Consider the following 18,582-nt stretch of genomic DNA (forward strand, 5'->3'; position numbering starts at 1 on the left):
AAATGCATTTATCATTGGGTATGTAGATTCAGGTAGTATATATTTTTATTTTAATTATAATTATTTTTATTTTTGTTTACATTTTTATTTTTATTAAATTTATTATTCATTTAAATTTAATTAAATTAGAGATCAGTTGCAATTGAGTATATTATAAATATTATGCCACCATAGTTGGCTAAATTTTGGCCAGCCAACATTTTAATCCAAGAAAATCCATTTTTTCCCCCCCCAGACTTTAGAAAGAGAAAGTGCTTTAAGTTTTCACAAACTGCACGCTTCACCTAAAGCATGCATGCAATGAAATGTATAAGCCTGACACAGACAGACAGATTGAAGACACCTAGAGTGTCACGTCACTGGGGAGGGGTTACGAGATCTGTCACTCACAGAGGTAACCATGACAACATTAACACTCTAGTCTAGTGAGAAGCGCAGTGATGCAGCGTGCAGTAAGATACAATCATACCTTCAATCACATTTACATATATGCATACGCGCAGTTGATGGCTGGCTTGCAGAGATCTTCCTGAGAAAATCAATTTGGTTTGTGCATGTAAGTGATTGTATGTTTTTGTGTGCATGTGTGCGTTTACACTCCCTCTCTCTCTTTGCTCTCTTTCAGTGTTGATTGGATTCTGCCAGCTCATCCTTGCTGTGCATATTAATTAGGAAGAAAGGCAACCCACTGTGCCCTGGATCACACTGTGCACTTGTCCTTTTGGGGGAGAGAGAGAGAGAGAGAGAGAGAGAGAGAGAGAGAGAGAGAGAGAGAGAGAGAGAGAGAGAGAGAGAGAGAGAGAGAGAGACAGAGAGGGGGAGAAAGAGGCTGTTTTTTGACATAGTACCTCTCCTGCAGGTGTCAGTGCTGCACCATGGTCCAGCGGGGATTGACTGCAATGCATCATGGGAGAGTAGCCCATCACAGGTAGAGATCTCTGAAAGGAGAGAGAGAGAGTTCAAGAGCATCTCTTACTTTTGTAGCTTGCATTGTTCCTTTTTATAGTGTTTTTTTTTATTAATATTCCTCAATAGTCTGGTTTGAGTTCACTTTAAATCATTTCAATTACACTTTTACACTGTTAATTTAGTCCGAACTACTTAATGTATAGACTTAATGGTTTTGTAGGTAGATGTGCAGTTTATATTTGGTTTAAACTGTTTTGCAAGAATGTTATGTTATGATAGAACGTTCAGCATTCACAGTGTAACCAACAGTGATGATGTCATCATAATATTTGCATACTAAATTGTGATTGGCTCTTTTTATATCAAATCTAATAACATAAATGACAACACCACCACCCATTCATCCATCAATCATTCAATTTATTTTTTTTTTTTTTTTCAATTTTCCATTGATAACCTGATGACAAGCGTTGTCAATAAGCATATGTAATGTAGTAGTAGTAGTAGTAGTAGTAGTAATAATAATAACAGTATATTTTGTGCATTATTATTTTTATTATTTATTTATTAAACATTTTAGATTTAGAACTATTTACAGCAGAGCCCGAGATCCATCCATATAAAACGGATACAATAAATGCATACATACATAAACAAAATTTTTAAACAAATATTTTAAAAAGTATTATATATTTTTATACATTTATTTTGATTAGAATTGATTAGAATTATTATGCAGACGTTTATACACACACACACACACACACACACACACACACACACACACACACACACACACACACACTTTTTTTAATACACAAATACACAAATCATAACCATACAATTTTTAAAAAAATATTTTAATTTTAAAAATATTAAAAAAAAAATTATTCTCATGATCATCTTTTGTAAGATATATATATTTTTTATTAATTTTGTTTTAATTTTAAAATATTAATTATATAATCGTATATGAAAAATAAAAATAAAATGAAAATGGAAAACTCTGATGCTGCTCTGAAGTCTTAAACCTGAACATACTTTGAACCTTTAATGCAATGGAAAATGGAAAACTCTGATGCTGCTCTAAAGTCTTAAACCTGAACTTACTTTGAACCTTTAATATGCTTGCTTCCTTTAAAATGCTACTGTTTTGTTTCAGCAAATACAAATACAAATCTAGTTTTTCTAATTTCAGTTCTCTTAAATTCTCTTCAAATCATAGCCGTATCAGAAGAGAAACATTTAACTCTATATTTAATTTGGGATAAGCTTTAATTGTCCATGGAGATACATAAAATCGGGCAGAAAAGCACAGCATTAGAGGAATGACTTGTGCTTTTTCCCTGCTGCAGGTGCACATAATAGTTAAGCAGTGAACGTATCGCTGCTCCGATGGAGATTATGAAAAACATGACACGTACACACTCACAGATGCTTAATGACGTACACGCGGCCCTTCGTCATGGAACGGGGGTCGTGAATGTTACGTAAAAAGACATCCTGCGAGCTGATGGATTATGTTAAAGGAGAAGCGCTGTAAAAAGGGAAGATAAATGTGTGCAGAGGGGATGAGAGAAAAGAGGCAGGAGAGCTGGAGTGATAAATGAGAGGTGCAGGATAAAGCCACAGCAACTACTGTGAAACCACCAGGTGCACAGAGGGAGGAAAAGATAGAGAGGAGGATCACCAAAGAATCGATGGGAGATATTAGCCATTTAGCCCAATTTACTGAGTGACATGGCACAAGATTTAAGTCTACGTGGAAGCCAGTGAAATCAAAAGACAGAAAGAGGAATTACACTGGCAGCAAACAATAGATACAAATAAGAAAGCTGACATGCTGAGGGAAAGAGGAATAGAGTGAAAAACAGCTAAGGGGACTAATGAAGAGAACAAGAGACATCTATTAATCACACAAAATACAAGCTTTCTGTCGTTTTGCCTTCCATTTGTTCAAAAGTTTGACTTCTTTTGCTTCTTTTGACTTTTGATTTTTGACTTTTCACCATTTGCATTTATGTTAGTTTCAGTAAAGAAAATAATCTAATAATCTAAAAAGAAAATAATATAGAATTTTATTATCAATAAATTATAAAATTTGCATTATAACTAAATTGTAATCGTTATTCTATTGTTATGATTGTTCAATAATTATTATTAGTATATAATTTTATTTTATATATATACACACATACATAAATACATAATATAAATAAGTTATTTTAGTTAACTAAAACTGAAAATGAAATTTTCGTTGTAAAAATTAAAATTAAATTAACTGAAAAAAAAAAAAAAAAAAAAAAAAAAAAAAAAAAAAAAATATATATATATATATATATATATAACAAGAAATACATACAAAAAAACATATATATATATACATATACACACATACATAAATACATACACAAAAACACCCCTCAAAAAAAAACATATATATTTAGTTATTTAGTACAAAAAAATTTTCATTTTTATTTACTTTAAGCTGATATACTAAACTAAAACTGAAATGAAAGTAAGAAATATATATATATATATATATATATATATATATATATATATATATATATATATATATATGTGTGTGTGTGTGTGTGTGTGTGTGTGTGTGTGTGTGTGTGTGTGTGTGTGTGTGTGTGTGTGTGTGTGTGTAAAAGTTAAAATAAAAGTAAACAAACAAAAACAAATGAATAAACAAAAAAGAAAAATGCTATAACAAATACAAAAACCAAAAATAAAATAAAAAAAAAACAAAAAAATATAAAAAAAATCACTATAATAAAAAAATCAATGAATCAGAAAATTAATACTGTAAAATAGAATATCTCAATGACAATAAAATAACACTATTAATATTTATAATATATAAATAATATATTTCATATTAATTATGATGTGTAATAATGACAAATTTAATGACAAATAATATAAATACAAATAATAAAAACATAATTTTGAAACCAGAATTTTGGGTGGTACGTGTTGTTAAAAGCTAACAGGCATGGACTGAACTGACACAAAATTCCAATTTCAATTTTATGGGCCCTTTAAGATGTTCTTTTAGATGAAATATAATATCTTATTTTGACCTGGACATTTCTTCATGAGATTCGCTCATTTATACAGGCAGTGCAGCAGAATGACTGCAGTCTGTGATGGATATCTCTAATATTATATTCTGTTGGGAGCCACAGGCTGCAGTGTAAGGTAGACATGACATAGTCCAAGATAGTCCTAGAGCCTATTACAGTGAGGAAGTGCACTCTCGAGTCCTGACATGAGGAACACACGCTCCATACTTCAAACCCTGCAGCACGGATCTGGATCCCAGTGGATCTCTACGCTACACATGTAAACATGAGGAAATCTTGTTTGCATGGCTGCGACATTCCCCATATACATACAGTAACATTAAATAGAAATCACTTTTTATCCTCATGAAATAAATATAGCCTAATAAACAATCTCAACAGCAACCTGGAAAAAGGCTATTCCGGGTACTCATAGTACTTACAGGGAAATTGCTTTTGCCTGAGCGAGCGCTGCTGTTGCTCATACTTAGGTTTTGGGATTTGAACAAACCGCGAACTCTAAATATTAAATTCATTTGTGCTGCAGACACGACTGATATCTCAAATCATAAGACCTGTTGATGAGAAGCGTGCTATGAGAGTGTATTAGCAACTAGAGGTACTCAAGACTTGATATTCAAGAGACTCCAGCTACTGTAAATCTAGAGCGGTATTTTGTTTATATATTATTATTATTATTATTATTATTATTATTATTATTATTATTATTATTATTATTATTATTATTATTTATATAAGTAATATTATCAGTTGTGTATAATTTAATATAATATATTTTTTTATTTATTAGTATTTTCAGTTAGTTTATTTGAATCAGTTACTGAAATAAGTTTAGGTTTTCCAATATTTATATTTGTATTTTATTTTAGCTTTATTTTTATTTAGTGAATATGATGTTTTGTTAATTTCTGTATAGCTTATATATATAAAAATTAAATTGTTATATTATATATAATATTTCATGCTGAAAACCATTTTTAACCAGTCTAAACTGGTCACCTTCTGCCCCAGACTAGTCAAGCAGGTTAGAGTGATCTCTTTGCTGGTTTTAGGGTGTTTTTGGACGGTCAGGCTGGCAAACCAGCTTAGCACAAGTTTAGCAAGACCAGGAGACCAGCTAGACCAGATTTAACCTGCTAAAACCAGCAGAGCACCTTAAGTGCTTTTTTTTTTTTTTCAGTAAGATATCAGTCTTTTTGACTTTAGCCACAGCATGTAGCATCATTTTGTAAATCTAGTTTCTTTGTTCTCCATATGCTGGTAGTGTTGTGTACTGTACTTCCTTTCTCTTTTTCTGTCTGCTTCTTTTATTTTCTCTGCGCAGTATGGCGCAGTGTTTAACATGATGGCAGAACAGATAGCTTCTGGAGCTTCATTAATCATAAAAGGGATATTTTGTGCCAGTTACCATTGCTTTAGCTGCATCACAAGGTTCCTGTGAGATTATAAAACAGAAATGCATAAAAAGAAGGTAGAAAAGAGGAAGAAATATTCATGTGATCAAAGAGTGACAGGAACATCGAGCTACAGGTGACTGTTGTATTACACGTCACATTACGGGCATATAAGCCGAAGTATTCTGATGATATTTGAGTGACAGGGAACTAAATTGGTTGCCAGGTCTTACAAGGACTCTACTGATGTTTTGCAGGCAAAGTATGTGGCAGGAGATGTCAACACACAGTGGGGAACAAAACCAAACTCAGAGGAAGAAAAGAATATGGTAATGAGCCTCTCTTCCTGAACATATGTATGGAAAATGATGACGGTGTCTTTAAAATGATGTAGGATGAAAAGGTAAGATGAAAAGGAAAAAGAAAAGGCGGATAATATTCTTTATTCATGCTAAGAAAAACCTGTATTCTATTAGAAAGGCAAGCAGATGACTTTGAATGAATGGTATAGACTTAAAGTCACACTAGATTGGTCTCAGACTGAAGTTGATGATTGGTATGGCATGTCTTTTTGAATGGCAGAAAATGTTTGAGACATGAAATGCATAATCACGTTATCACTAATTTTAGCTTTTATTTTATTTATTTTTTATTTTTTTGGACCAGATTTGGAGAAATTTAGCATTTCATCATATTCTCACCAATGGATCCTCTGGAGTGAATGGGTGCCGTCAGAATGAGAGTCCAAACAGCTGATTAAAACATCACAATAATCCACAAGTAATCCACACCACTCCAGTCCATCACATAACATCTTAAAATCTAAAAGCTGCGTGTGTGTAGGAAACAAATCTGGACTCTCATTCTGATGGCACCCATTCACTGCAGAGGATCCATTGGTGAGCAAGTGACAGAATGCTGAAATTCTCCAAATCGGTTCCCATGAAGAAACAAACTCATCTACATATTGGATGGCCTGAGTGTGAGTAAATGTTAAGTGAATTTTCATTTTTGGTTGAACTATTCCTTTAGGATTTGGTGTAGAACTAGGGATAACTCTTGGGAGTCAAATGCTCCCAGTAGTGTCAGAAAAGGTTTTGTAAATCCAATGAGTGGTGCACAAGAAAAAAGCTGTCTGTTACTACTGTAGACAGGGAAAGATACATCAAGTCAAATTGCACCGTCAGAAAGTTGAAGATGACAAACCTTTCTCCTCTTCTGCACCCCTTGATACAGCTATAAAAAGCTCAGAAGGAGGTCGGCTGCTTGTACAGGCTCAGAGAGAGGTAGCTTGTTGTGGGCTTGAATCAGCACAATATGCTGCCCCCATACTCTGCTGTAGTTGATCAAAAATACAGTAAAATTGTGAAATATTATTACATTTTCTATGTGAATATATTGTAAAATGTAATTTATTCCTGATTAAAGCTGAATTTTCAGCATCATTGCTCTAGTCTTCAGTGTCACATAATCTTACAGAAATCATTCTAATATGCTGATTTGCTACTGAAGAGACATTTCTTATGAATATCAATGTTGAAAACACTTTGAAAACACACACACACACAATTTCAGGATTCTTTGGTGAATAGAAAGTTCGAAAACAGCATTTATTTGAAATAGGACCTTTCCTGAATAAAAGAAATAACTTCACTCAAACAAAAAAATAAGAAAATGTTTGAAAGTTTGTGGGGAAGTTTGTGGGGAAGTTTGTGGGGAAGTCGTGGCCTAGCAGTTAGAGTGTTGGACTTGCAATCCAAGGGTTGTGAGTTCGAGTCTCGGGCCGGCAGGAATTGTAGGTGGGGGAGTGAATGTACAGCGCTCTCTCCACCTTCAACCCCCAACTGCTCCCCGGGCGCCGCAGCATGAAATGGCTGCCCACTGCTCCGGGTGTGTGTTCACGGTGTGTGTGTGCACTTTGGATGAGTTAAAAAGCAGAGTACGAATTCCGAGTATGGGTCACCATACTTGGCTGTATGTCACGTCACTTAAATGTGCCCTTCCTGAATAAAAGTACTTATTTCTTTCAAAGAAAATAATAATAATAATAATAATAAACAAAAAAAAAATATTAATAATGTAAGACAGAAAAATAAAGAAAAATACTACTACCCTCAAACTTTTGAATGATAGTGTTAATAAAAAATAACTGTCAAGAATATATCTCTATTTTATGTATATGGTGCATGTGAAAATCCAGTACTGGGGCTCTGATATTTCTCTAAGATTTTTTTCATACAGAAAAGCTGATATGTGTTATCAAGTTTGTATACTCAGTTCAACTGAAGAAGATACCGGGTCTGACATGAGGGCTTTATGTTGTGTGAGAGGGTTGGATAGAGGGGCAAATAAAGTCGAGCTGTTCTATTGCTCCTTCAGTTTTTTTTTTTTTTTTTTTATTAGAGCAGGCAGTTTAATGTGCTGTTCACCTCTTTCATTTGCCCTCTGATCCTCTAAGGGAATTTGGCACTTATGAAGCAGCAACCTTTCAGCGAATGTTGGTTGAGGTCGTGGCAGTAACAGGCCTTACACAGCACAAAACTTCACCGGGACCGCCATTTATAGCAGTTATAACATCGCCAGCGTCTCCCTGAGGTGAGGGACTGTCAGTTCCAGTAACTCTCTGACACTGAGTTTTCATGTGTACCCGATATGGAGCGTCGTTAGGTCACGACTGAGCTCAAAAGAAACAAAGGACAATCAGTTACAGCTTTTGTCCCAAGCAGAATGTTTAATCATGTCTTGGCAGGATAGTGATGGAGTCTTGCCCCAGACTTTAGCGCCAGAGTGGTCAGGCCCAAAACAGCAGAAATATTAAGATGCTTTCCAGAATTTGAAAAATTCCCATGTAGATAAGATGTAAGCCAATCATTCCAGCTGCTGTGAGTGTTGATAGCCATCTTGCTAACTTCAGCCAGACTACACAACTGAATTAGACCATCACCCATCCTCTCCATATATGTCATTTTTTTTTTATATATTTATTATTCTATAAAGTAAGAACTCATTAAGTAGACCAGAAGTGACAGTAAAGACATTTAAAATGTTACAAAACAGCATTACCATATTAGATATATATGCTTATATATTATTTCTGAAACATAAAAGCATAAAAGACTTAAAAAAACATGAAAAAATCTTACAGACCTCAAACATTTTCTAAGATTTTAAGATTGCCTTCTTTTTTTAAAAAAAATATATAACAATTCTATATAATATATAATCCTATATAACAAAAAAAAAAAAAAAAACAACAACATTATTTTATTTTATTTATTTATTTTAATAAAAGATACACCGTTTTCAGAAAGACATATGTCCCGTCATTGTAGCATAGTACTGATCTTTATAAACACTTTGCAGGGTCACATGAGGCGACATGTCCCGTCATTGTAGCATAGTATTGATCTTTATAAACACTGCGGTTAAGTCACTGAGTCGTGTGGAAGTGTTTCTGAGGGTTATCAGTGTCTAGTTTATACTGGTCGTTGTGGTTAGTGGTCAGACGTCTCCCTGACTTTAACAAGAGAGGATGACCACCAGTGCGTGTTTCAGTGCTGTCTGACTATAAAACACTGTAGATTTCTGTCTGTGTGTGTAAGTGAAATCCAATCAACACACTCGTGATTTTACGGGACTACGACTTCATGATTTTTACTGCAGCTCTTTTATCACCCATCAAGAAAAGCAATGTGGCTTAAAATGTGTGCTTTAAACTATCCTGATGTTAAAGTCAACATGAAATGCAGTCGCAATCCATTATCAGTTCAATAACGTGACATATGTCTCATGTGAAACAGACTGGAGTCACATCTAATTGCGAGCTGGCATTACCACTGGTGCACACTTTTCAGGAGTTTTCTTGTTTAGAGGCTGAAAGTCAAGTGGATACTGCAGAAGGTTTTCACATATTTCCACTCTAAAACAGATGACATTTCCCAGCAGGCACAGGACGTCAGTATAACATCAGTTTTATGTAGGACATGATGTCAGACAGACGTTGCATTTTGGCTGAGAATGAAAATTGAGTTGTCAGTATTTGACGCTAATTTGGCATTGACTTAGCATTGGATTTTGGTTACACAAAATAAGACGCTGATTTGACAATGAATTTTAGTCACCCGACATCACAACCAAAATTTAACCAAATATCAACGTCTTATGATGTTGTGTGCCTGCTGGGTTTAGGGTCATAACTGGGGAATTTGGGTTGGTGACTATAAAGTTGTAGGTTCTAATAACTCAAATTCCAAAAAAACAATGCATATAATCAGCCATGTAACTAAATGGTTTAAAATATACAAGCAACAGTTTCGGGATTTCTAATAATGTTAATACATTAAAATCCAAACTGTAACATACAATACTCTATACTAATACTAAAAAAAAAAATAAACAAATTAATCAAGCAAAATCTCTATACTAATAATAACAATAAAAAGAAACAATTTATTTCAGTTAATTTTCAAAACAAACTTTCTGAATGAATCATGCACAATGGCAGAAGTGTGTTAGAAAAGTAAATAGTTTCTGTTTTGACTGAATGTAGCATGTGCGTCACATACTGTAGCAAGAATATTACCGCTAGTGATTTCTCAGAAATCTTTTATTAAAGAGGTTGGTGATTGTTGCAGCACTTGAGATGACTTTTGATATTTTGTCATTCACAGCAGGTCACCCAACCTAGAATATGTTTAATTAAAAAACACTCTTTTGCCCTTATCTTGCCCTGTTCTCCTACAAAAGCAGTCTTGTATTTTGCAGACTTTTGGCAGATGACAGAGGTACTATCGCACCTGGAGTCAGTGAGCGTTATCTTATCTGAACACTGACGATATACAAACCAGCACTCACTGTATGCTCATGAAATATACATCAGGAGCGTCTGCATCCAGCATAGCTTTTCCTCCAATCCGGCCCTGTTTAATTCAAAAGCCTTCTTTGCAGGAATACATATTTCAAAACGACTTTTAAACAACTCGTATCTCAAGATTGATTTTTTTTTTCTCTCTCTTCCCAAAACTGTGTTAAGTGGTGTGATTATGCTGCTCTTCCGTCTCTCTCTCTGTCTTACTGTCTGTAGTGTTTTGGTTGTGACATGACACTGAATAATACCTGGTTCTAAACAAAAGGAATCCAAACTAAGCTTCATAATATTAATACATCCCTGCTGGAAAATAGCTAGTAGTCTAGTCTGGTCATTAGTTGATCCAGGCTATCATTAGGAGGTAAAGCACACAAAATAAGTCCAGGTCCAGGAAGCCTAACCTTCACTCAACCTCAAGAGGTCTAATGGTATAGGTTTAGCTAATGATTAGCATATGATATATATATATATATATAGTGTATGTGTTGGGTTTTCTTTTATGTATGTATGTTTGGTAAATTTATATTGGATATTCATTTTCAAAATTATATAGATGTGTCAAATTAAAAATAAATAAATAAATAAATAAATACATTCAGCGCTGATAATTACCACACACACACACACACACACACACACACACACAAAGAAGAAGGGTTAAGGGGGAGGATATGTATGGAAATATAAAATAATAATGACAGTAATCTGTAATCCTTCTGTATGTATTTTAGCATTTTTCAAGCAATAATCATTAAATAAACAATAAAATGAAGTAGATTATATATACAATAAATGATTAAATAAAGAAAAATCTTCTTATGATAGGCTAATATTATATTAAATTTAACAAATCAATTAAATTACCAGTTTATTTTATTTGTTATTTTATTTTATGATTTTAGATATACAGTCGAGAAGGTCAGGACCAATATTCAAATCAATCAATTCAATATTTTAAGGGGGATACATACATTTGAGCTTCTTCTTATGATAGGCTAATATTATATTAAATCATAATTAATATCGGTATCAAAAAATATCAGATTTTATTATCCATTGATTCTAATATCCAGCAAAAAAACTTGAGAATTGTGCCTATAATGAATATCAGCCATAACACTTGATAACCAGTATAGTTCCAGCAGAGGATGAAGCTCAGATCTTCATGAAACCTCTTCCATTTGTGCTTTATCTCTGCATTTGCTTCTCTGTGATGTGACTTGTTTTTGTTTGTTCTTTTAGTCATCCATTCATTTTTCAGAATAGAGCTGTGTCATTACAGCTCGGACATGATCAAAACATCTGTTTTGGTTCTGATTATCATGTTTATAGCGCTGAAATCATGCGTTTTAAACCATATTAGTTTAAACTTCTGATATAGGATTTTATTAGAGCACACATCCGAAGCACATGGACAGAAAACGGCTGTCTCAGCATGTGAGTACTAAACTAAGTTCTCATTCACACACAAGTGTAAGTTAAAAACACACATGAGTTACAAAAACAGTCGGTTATGTCTGTGAAGGTTTTAAATCTTTGTGGCAGCAGCAATATACAGTAAATAAATCAATAATTCCACTGCTCTCTGCTCTGAGGCTGGGACTCTAAACAGATGCTTGCAGAAAAAGGCTTACCAAAACAAAGTTACTGGGTTAATCTTTTTCACGTTACCTTGGTTGGTAGATGCACCGGGGACCTTATTATAGCACTTAAAACCTGGAAAAGTCAGATTTTCATGATATGTCACCTTTAAGAGACTGAATTGATGGCTTTGCTTTTAATAACGCTTGATGAGATATGGAGACATGAAGTGTGTGATGCTTCACAGGACTTGACATGCTTATACTTTCCATGTCAAACTCAGTCTGGCGGGATTTAAGTGTGTGTGTGTGTGTGTGTGTGTGTGTGTGTGTGTGTGTGTGTGTGTGTGTGTGTGTGTGTGTGTGTGTGTGTGTGTGTGTGTGTGTGTGTGTGTTGGGAATTATAGAAGGCCTCACTCAATTAACTCAACAAGCTTCTCATTCCGTCACATCTTGTATGTTCAAGTGTGAGTCAGAACTCACAACGGACCACCATTTCTCACTTTTCCCTTCATGCATTTCTTCCCACACTTTTTTTTTTCTCTTGCTCTTATTGCTGTTTTTATTTATTTATTTATTTACTTATTTATTTATTTTTATTTTTTTCAAACTACTTCAGTTTCTGTTTAAACTCTGTTTAATCGGCTTTTCCAGTCTGGTCTGTATTATGTTTCCCTTGTTCTCCTGCGCAGAATGCTGGATTAATCCAGGCAGAGAGGTTTTAATTCATATTACATGCTCATTCTCAAGCCATTGATTGCTCATTGTACATTTTGCTGGTGCATCGGTTGGTTTGTTTGTTTGTGTTATTTCAACCCCTCATCCTCTGTGACAATACTGTGACAATCCAGTTATGACGGCAGCCTGCCAGACTGTTGTAAAGGACAACGCATGGAGCTAGAAAACAGACAAAATAAGTCTAAAAGTGAAAATGACAAAAACATGGTCATTTATTTTATTTATTCATCTATTGCGAATATAAGGAGAATGAGAATTGAGCTATGTCAATGTAAAATGTGACTTAATTAAAATGTGGTTACATACCAATGCTTCAATGTCAATGTAAAATGTGACTTAATGGTCAAAATATCTTAACATAAGTTTGGAATAATGAATGATTTGTTTTTATGTTTTTGATATTTTAATGTGTCCTGTGCTCACCAAGGCTGCATTTATTTGATAAAAAATACAGTAAAAATACAGTAAGAAATTTTGGAGTAACTTGAGTTAAACTTAAGATGAGTAAAAGTTTGTAGTAAGTTTTTTTTCTTTCTTTCTTTAAGAAATTAATGCTTTTATTCAACAAGGATGGATTAAATTGATCAAAAGTGGCAGTAAACACATTTATAATATATATAAAGTCATTTGAAATAAATACATTTATTTAGAACTTTCTGTTCATCAAAGAATCCTGAAAAAAAGATCAGTTTCCACAAAAATATTAAGCAGCAAGAATGATGATAATAAATGGTTAAATAGTAATATATAAGCACAGATAATAATTGAGCAGGAACTAAGAATGAGTGAAATGATTTCTGAAGGATCGTGTGACACTGAAGACTGGAGTAATGATGCTGAAAATTCTGCATTTCATCACAGGAAGATATTACATTTTGAAATATATTCAAAAAGAAATCTTATTTTAAATTGATATATTTTACAATTTTACTGTTTTTACTGTTTTTGATCAAATAAAAGCATAATAAGAGAAGCCTTTAAAAAAATAGTAACTCTAAATTTGATGATCATCGGTGATGACCAGATTTTATTTTCCTTCCCTTCACTTTCAATCAGAAGTAGTTAAGGACATTCTGAGTTAATAAATCTGCCCTGACAAGTATCTGATTGGCGGCAGCGACATGTGGGCCACTGTGTGAGAGCCGTCGTCTCTGATTACAGTCTTCAGGTGCCGCGTTTCTTAAAGATCGGCCCCTGCTGCCGTGTAACGCGATCCCTCTGGTGTCAAATCAGCCATGTGTCCATGTGCCGCATCATGTTGGAAAATCAATCATCCAATCATTCATCAGTCTGACAGGAAATGAGAGAATTGTGATGGGCGAGACAAAACACCAATTAGCTGCCTTTGATTCATCAGGACTTCTACAGCTGCATTGTCTGTGAAATGAATATGTGGGGGAAAAAAAAAAAGTGCAACAAATTTTCTTCAACACTATAAGGAATAATATATCCAAGGTACAGATTTATAGCAATAATCTTACCTTTCACCATTTTTACCCCATTTCACCAATGAATTTCCATGTGATAACTGAATAAGGATTTCAAAAGAAAATCAGATCATGTTGATTTTACTAATGCACAAAGAGCAATTTCTAGAGCTTATTTCCAGAACGACTTTAATTTTTGTACATTGTTTTTAATATATTTTTTTTTAATCTTCCCTTTGTTTTTCAGCACTACATTTATTTATTTATGATATGGATTGTAGATTATTTTATTTCTAAAAATTAAATACCTTTATGCCCTTTTAATGTTTTATCATTTTATTTTATTTTATTTTATTTTATTTTATTTTATTTTATTTTATTTTATTTTATTTTTTTATTTTATTTTATTTTATTTTATTTTATTTTATTTTATTTTATTTTATTTCTGGTATAAATTGTAAGTTTGTCTGACTGTAGGAGCCATAATTTTACCAATAAGTATATGTTCCTATACAATTCATTAAGTCTATCAATTATTTATTTATTTATTTATTTTGATATTGATTATAAATTATTTTAATGCTACCTTTATGCCCTTTTCAGATTTTATTTTATATGTTTTTATTTTATTTTATACTTTTCAAAGTCAAAATTTTTAAATTGTCTGACTGTAGGAACCATGGAATGTTAATTTTTATTGATTGATTGATTGCAGATTATTTTAATGCTGCTTACGCTATGCTATTTTTGGACTCCATTGAATTTCATCTTTTATTCATCTTATCTGTACAGAAAAGACAAGTTTGAAATGACTTAAAGGTGAGTAAATGATGACACTTTTATTTTTTGAGGTAAACTATAGCATTAAAGGGTTAGTTCACCCAAATATTAAAATTATGTCATTAATGACTCACCCTCATGTCGTTCCAAACCCGTGAGACCTCCGTTCATCTTCGGAACACAGTTTAAGATATTTTAGATTTAGTCCGAGAGCTTTCAGTCCCTCCATTGAGAATGTATGTACGGTATACTGTCCACGTCCAGAAAGGTAATAAAAACATCATCAAAGTAGTCCATGTGACATCAGAGGGTCCGTTAGAATTTTTTGAAGCATCGAAAACACCTTACATACATTTTGGTCCAAAAATAGCAAAAACTACGACTTTATTCAGCGTTCTCTTCTCTTCCGTGTCTGTTATGAGCGCGTTCACAATACTGCAGTTTAGTGATATCCGGTTCGCGAACGAATCACTCGTTGTAACCGGATCTTCTTGAACCAGTTCACCAAATCGAACTGAATCGTTTGAAATGGTTCGCGTCTCCAATAAGCATTAATCAACAAATGACTTAAGCTGTTAACTTTTTTAATGTGCCTGACACTCCCTCTGAGTTCAAAATAAACAAATATCCCGGAGTAATCCATTTACTCAAACAGTACACTGACTGAACTGCTGTGAAGAGAGAACTGAAGATGAACATTGAGCCGAGCCAGATAACAAACGAATGATTGACTCGTTCTCGAGTCAAGAACCATTTCTGTCGGACGCGTCCGATTCGAGAACCGAGGAGCTGATGATACTGCGCATGCGTGATTCAGACTGACACACAGCACGTCTGAACCGAACTGGTTCTTTTAATGATTGATTCTGAACTGATTACTAATGTTATGAGCGCGGGTAAACCGAAGGCTTGAATCAAGGGCAGTCATCGCCAATGAAGATATTACGTTGAGCGCAAAAGAACTGGTGAACCGTTTTCTTCAACCAGTTTATTGAATCGAACTGTCTGAAAGAACCAGTTCGCGGAAAAGAACAGAACTTCCCATCACTACTAGTGATCCGAAAACCTATGCAACGGTTCTTGACTCGAGAAACGAGTCAATGTTTCGTTCGTTATCTGGCTCGGCATCTTCAGTTCTCTCTTCACAGCAGTTCAGTCAGTGTACTGTTTGAGTAAATGGGATTACTCCAGGATATTGGTTTATTTTGACTCAGAGGGAGTGTCAGCCACATTAAAAAAGTTAACAGCTTAAATCATTTGTGGATTAAAACTTATTCAAACGATTTAGTTTGATTCGCTAAACAGTTCCAATAAGATAACTTTAAAAAGAATAACCGAATACAACGAGTGATTCGTTCGCGAACCGGATATCACTAAACTGCAGTATTGTGAACGCGCTCATAACAGACACGGAAGAGAAGAGAACGCTGAAATAAAGTCGTAGTTTTCTGATGTCACATGGACTACTTTGATGATGTTTTTATTAAAAAAAATTCTAACGGACCCTCTGATGTCACATGGACTACTTTGATGATGTTTTTATTACCTTTCTGGACGTGGACAGTATACCGTACATACATTCTCAATGGAGGGACTGAAAGCTCCTCGGACTAAATCTAAAATATCTTAAACTGTGTTCTGAAGATGAACGGAGGTCTTACGGGTTTGGAACGACATGAGGGTGGAGTCATTAATGACATAATTTCTTGTGGAGTGTAAAAAAAACCTTTAAGGACTTTTACATTTAGAAAAGTTGTCTTATAAATTTTGTATGCATTTAAAATAATTCACAGTACTTTAATAAACTTTTCAAGGTTGCTCTCCTGTAACTGATGACAAGTCCTATGTAATATATATTTCTTTGTCAGTAACCTGGATTCATTTCTCGGAGAAACAAATCCACACTATAAATATTTCACTTGATTTGTAAATCAAACCCAAAGAGTGTCCTCCCAACAGTTTTGTGAAACTTTCCAATATGAAAGCCATTAGGCAAAGGGCAATGGAGACTCCATTGAAGCAGACGGGCCTGTTAATGTCACCAATATGCTATTAACGTCCATTTAAAAAAATCTTTCTCCATCTAATTTGGAATCCATCAGTGCAAACTTATCCGCCTGTCTCCATTACTTGTAGCAATAAAGACAGAAATGCAGCACGAGTGAGCGAGACGGGCGGCTGAGCTTCCTCTGTTATCACTGGGCTGTTTTATCTTCTGCTCCTTCTGAGTGTTTATGCACATACTGTTCTCCCATCACGCTACTCATGCATCCTAACAGAGTTCCCAGAGCCAGATTTCCTTCAAAAAACCCAGTTGTCTGAAATGGGGAGAGCTAGAGTTACCGCCAGCCATCAGAGGTAATCTAAAACGTGATGTTATACTAAAAGAAATTTGTCTTTCACAACATGATTTGGGCAGATGTGGTTTTCTGATTGCTGCCGGTGTTATGTGGGAAGTCGAAATGAAAAGTCAAGGCTTTGTAAGTCGTGTTCAGAGCTCTTCAAAGCTGATATTGTCTCTGTGGAAAACTCACAAAGACAGGTTAATAAATTATTCATTGGTTAATGAAATGACTAGAATATAGTGTAAAGTAATATTTCTGTTCATCTCCAGATGATTGTTGATGAGGTTTTTTTTTTTTTTTTTTTTTTTTTTTTGCTTTCTGATGCACAGTTTGGAAAGTGAAGCATCAAAACAGCATTATAATATTATACTGATCAAAGTAATTCATAATTGATTAGCTAAATGAATAATTATTTACCATTCCTGCAGTATATATATATATATATATATATATATATGTATATTATGCAGTTATATATGAATGCAAATTATGCCAGTTTTTCTTCTCTAGACTCATTTGACTGTCAAATGTTGAGTCATTTTATACAAAAAAATGGATTAGAAATGCAAAATAACCATTTTTTTTCTAACTTAGAAGTTATTTTAGGTTATTTTAGAAGCAATTCTAAAATAACCTAAAACCCTAACCCTAACCTATAACCCTAACCACTTCAAGTGCACCTTGAAATATTGGACTTAACTATCAAACCTAAAGAGATTTCCACATCCATTCTTGTATGCTTCTGCTTCACAACAGGTGTTTTACAAGAAAGTCCCGTTCAAGGCAACCTTGATGAATCCCGTGCATAAGAGATCAGACCTGATGTCAGAGCTCATAAGAGTCGGAAGCATCAGTGAAGGACGAGCGGCGCGGCGCGTCTCTCACTGATAAATTGCATAATGGACACCTCGGCTGGTCTGGGCCTTTGGGACGCGGGTCATCTTACAGTGGCCAGATGCTGGTGGGTATTTATAGTACTTTTCTATTACACTTTCACCCCGATGCTCCTTTAAAATTCATTCATTTCTTTTCTGTCAAGACCTTGCTGACTGGCTCTGTCAGGCATCACAAAGCCCTCGATCACACCAGTCCATGGAGTCTTCTTAATCTCTTAACACATTCATTTTCTATTTGCTGCTGTTTGCTTTTCATCTCACATCAGACGGGGGTCTATCCACGACACTGGACACATTATTACAAGTGTTGAAGTGTTGACCTAACTAAACGTAGCAACACTGCTAACCTTAATTTTTAGTAACATGACAGTATTTTAGCTGTTCTCAAAATAGTCTAGCTTTTCCAGCAATGAGCCGTCTTTTTTATTTTTTTTGCACATTTTTTATGTGCCTGACTTTACTGATGAGCAAACTGAAAAAAACAACAACATTATAGCAGAATACTTTATAACATCATAATGTACTCTCTGTATATACAGTTATATATGTGT

At 34.2% G+C, this 18,582-nt stretch overlaps 1 long non-coding RNA gene across 1 annotated transcript; it reads left to right on the plus strand.

Moving 5' to 3' along the window:
- The first annotated feature begins 372 nt into the window (after window positions 1-372).
- Window positions 373-5,878, plus strand: LOC122140462. Its single transcript, XR_006157137.1, has 3 exons — window positions 373-556; window positions 860-928; window positions 5,656-5,878. It is a non-coding gene; the product is annotated as an uncharacterized LOC122140462 (long non-coding RNA).
- The last annotated feature ends 12,704 nt before the right edge of the window (window positions 5,879-18,582 follow it).

The sequence above is a fragment of the Cyprinus carpio genome, chromosome B18, assembly GCF_018340385.1.
Source record: "Cyprinus carpio isolate SPL01 chromosome B18, ASM1834038v1, whole genome shotgun sequence".
Taxonomy (NCBI): Eukaryota; Metazoa; Chordata; class Actinopteri; order Cypriniformes; family Cyprinidae; genus Cyprinus; species Cyprinus carpio.